Here is a 4,166-nt window from a genome sequence, read left to right as displayed (position 1 = left end):
TATATTCTTTTATAAAGTGTCTCAGTGTTATGGCTCATGGCAGCATTTTGTTCTGGTGAGCTCACAATCTTCCCCAGATTTGGTTCTGAGGTCAGGGCCCTGACATTGGGTGTATCAATGGGCCCAACCCTACATTGTGTTAGCGCCTGATATAATTTCAGGAAGGCGATGGCCTCGTGGTGTTCTCATTGGGTTATTAATCCAGAAACTCAGCTAACGTTCCGGGAACCCGAGTTCCAATCCCGCCATGACGGGTGGTGGAACTTGAGTTCAATAAAAAAAATCAGGAATTAAGAATCTACTGATGACCATGAAACCATTGTTGGAAAAACCCATCTGGTTCCCTTTAGGGAAGGAAATCTGCTGTCCTTACCCCGGTCTGGCCTACATGTGACTCCAGACCCACAGCAATGTGGTTGACTCTCAACTGCCCTCGGGCAATCAGGGATGGACAATAAACGCTGGCCAGCCAGCGATGCCCGTGTCTCACAAATGAATAAAAAGTGAATAAGCTGGCTGCTTAGTGTCCGGGATGTGTACACGTCCTCCAGTGACAGAGGCCGATAGGAGACTGTCCAACAAACATAGATTAGCATCCCTGGCAATAGAGGTGAGCGAGATCTGTCAATGTGAACTGAATGGGAACTGAAAGGGAGAAGGATATCTCAAAATGGAGACACTGCATCTCCAATGATCCCATTCCCATGTTAACATGACATTGATTTGATTTGATTTATTATTGTCACAAATATTAACACACAGTGAAAAGTATTGTTTATTGTGCGTTATACAGACAAAACATACCATTCATTGTTTTTTAACTGGTCGGCGCAACATCGTGGGCCGAAGGGCCTGTTCTGCGCTGTAATGTTCTATGTTCTATGTTCTTATTAAGGCAATGAGAGAGTGTAGAATGGAGTGTTAGCTACACTATGATTCCTACACTAACACACTGCATGTGTGAGGGTTGACAACCAATTAAGGACCCCAGCCTGGCTGCTGCAGTGCCTGGCAAACTTGTGCAGCACAAGGTCCAAAAGGTAGAACCAAATTTCCTTGAGAGAGGTGGAGTGCCTTCATTTCAATATCGATGAAGCCGTGTCCTTGACAGCTCAGACAAGGGTTGCCACTCTGTTAAATTCATCAATTTTAGCGTCATAAAACGGTCAGCAAGACTCAATCTCATCTTCATTGAGCTTTTCCACCCAGTGCTGTACATTTCCACCAATCCTGTGGGAACCATCAGGGGATAATCACCAATATTAAATAATGTTTGGTGCTCTTTCACCCATTGAGCATTCCTGGGTCTCCATTTGTTCCAACCTCATTGTTTTTGAATGGAAAAATGGACAGTATTGAAGAACCATTCCACCAACAATTCCCTATCATCTGATCCATTATATTTCCCAAGTAGCCAGAAGCTGACCAGGATCAAGGTAAATGCAGCCATGTGCGATTTCCTGGAGTCCTGTACAGCCTTATGTAGCCCAATGTATCTCTGGAGTCCTGCACAGTCCTGCAGCTGTGTGTATCTCTGGAGTCCTGTACAGTCCTTATATTGATCAATAAGTCAGTCATTAATTAAAATGCCAGCCACTCAAAAAATAGTCATCAAGCAGCCATTGCAAACATTAAGGCCTCAAGTTGAACTCATCCTGATAGCTGGAAACCACATCTGGGGGGGCAAGAGGCAGGTAAAATCCTGCCCTAATCTGATCGGTTACATAGAAACATAGAAACTAGAAACAGGGAGAGGCCATTCAGCCCTTCCAGCCTGCTCCATCATTCATTTTGATCATGGCTGATCATCAGATTCAATATCCTGATCCCCCCTTCCTCCCATATCCATTGATCCCTTTATCCCCAAATGCTATACCCAATTTCATCCCGAAATCACACAATGTTTTGGCACCAATTACATTCTGTGGGAGTGAATTCCACCCACTCACCTTTTAGAACCACCTCAGTTCAAAAAGGTTTATCCTTTATCTTCAAACTCTGACCCCTAGTTCTGGACTCCTCCACCATTGGAAACATTCTTTCTGAATCTACCCTGTCTAACCCTGTTAGAATTTTATGTTTCTATGAGATCCCCGTCTAAACTCCAGTGAATATAATCCTCTCCTGTTATGACAGACCTGCCATCCCAGGAATCAGCCTGGGAAACCTTCGCTGTGCTCTCTCTATAGCAAGGACATCCTTCCTCAGATAAGGAGACCAAAACTGCACACAATACTCCAGGTGTGACCTCACCAATTCCCTATACAATTGCAATAAAACATTTCTATCTCTATACTCAAATCCTCTTGGTATGAAGGCCAATATACCACTTGCCCTCTTTACTGCCTGCTGCACCTGCGCGCTTACTTTCAGTGATTGATGCATGAGGACTCCAAGGTCTCACCCACCTCTCTCAATTTACACCCATCCAGGTAATAATCTGTCTGCCTATTATTGCTATCAAAGTGGATAACCTCACATTTATCCACATTATGCTGCATCTCCCATGCAGATACCCACACACTCAGCCTGTCCAAATCACACTGAAGCATCCCTGTATCCTCCTCACAGCTCACCCCCCCCAACCCAGCATGGTATCATCTGCAAACTTGCAGATAATACATTCAGTTCCCTCCTCCAAATCATTAAAATATAATTTGAATGGTTGGGGTCCGAGCACAGATCTCTGTGGAACCAGCTGCCAATCAGAAAGACCCATTTATGCCAACTCTTCTCTTCTTATCTGCTGACCAGCTTTCTATCCATCTCAAAACATTACCTGTAAACCCGTGTGTAACATGCCTTGTGAAGGGGAGGTCGTGCCTCACTAACTTGATCGAGTTTTCAAGGAAGTGATAGAGATGATTGATGAGTGTGGGGCGGTGGATGTCGTCTACATGGACTTCAGTAAGGCCTTTGACAAGGTCCTTCATGGCAAACTGGTGAAGTCACATGGGATCAGAGGTGAGCTGGCAAGGTGGATAGAGAACTGGCTTGGCCATGGAAACAGTAGGTAGCAGGGGAAGGGTGTGTTTCTGAATGGAGGGCTGTGACAAGCGGCGTTCCTCAGGGATCAGTGCTGGGACTGTATTCCTGTTTAGAAGAGTGAGGGGTGACCTTATTCAAACATATCAGATCCTGAGGGGCTTGACAGGGTGGATGGAGAGATGTTCTCACTAGTGGGAGAGTCTTAAACAAGGAGACATCGCTACACGATAAAGAGCCGGTCATTTCAAACTGAGGTGTGAGAAATATCTTCTCGGAGAAGGTGGTGAATCTCTGGAATTCTCTGTCCCGAAGGGTGGTGGAGGCTGGATCATGGGAAGTATTTGAAGTGGAGATGGATAAATATTTGATAGATCGAGGAAGAGAGGGCTGTGGGAAATAGGAAAGGAATTGAAGCCAGTGTAGAGGGTTGTATTGAATGGTGGGCCAGGGTGGAGGGGCCAAATAGCCTGCTCCTGTTTCTATTCTTCTGAATGATTAGCTGTAAACCACTGGTTCAGCCCCCCACCTCTGGTACACAATGAGGGGCTTTGGTGACAGGAAACTGGCATCTGGTGGAATTACTGCACCCTCCCAGTCACCCGTCACACTGACTCGGAAATATTCACTGTCGTTGGATCAGAATCCTGGAACTCCTTCTTGCTCAGCCCTGTGGGTGTACCTACAGTAAGGAGTCTGACAACACCAGGTTAAAGTCCAACCGATTTATTTGATAGTAAACTCACTAGCTTTCGGGGTTCCCCTCTTATCAGGTGAATGGAGAGTTCTGGCCTCAGACAGAGCATATAACAGCACAGACAGTTTACAGATTACTGGTCTGCTTTCTTGCATCTCTGTAAAAACTTGATGTCTGTGTCGATATGTGCAATCTTCTTGGAGATCCTCTCCACCTGGATCCGGTAGTTTGACGACTATCGTGACTACTGTGGGCGTACCGACAGCACAGGGACTGCAGCAGTTCAAGAAGGCAGCTCACCATCCCCTTGTCGAGGGGTAAATTGGGTTGGGTACTAACTGCTGGTCTAGCCAACGACACCCACATCCCTTCCCCCAGCACTCCTGTGGTTTGAATGATCGTTGACTGCTCCTTCTCACCTGAACTCCCTTTTCAACATTTTGGTCTCATTCCTGACTTTACCTTTAGAATCCTGATCCAGCTC

Source organism: Carcharhinus amblyrhynchos, chromosome 31 (genome assembly GCF_965287045.1).
Source record: "Carcharhinus amblyrhynchos chromosome 31, sCarAmb.v2.hapA, whole genome shotgun sequence".
In the NCBI taxonomy this organism is placed as follows: Eukaryota; Metazoa; Chordata; class Chondrichthyes; order Carcharhiniformes; family Carcharhinidae; genus Carcharhinus; species Carcharhinus amblyrhynchos.
The sequence above is the reverse complement of the archived record's forward strand: the minus strand, read 5'-3'. Positions refer to the sequence as shown.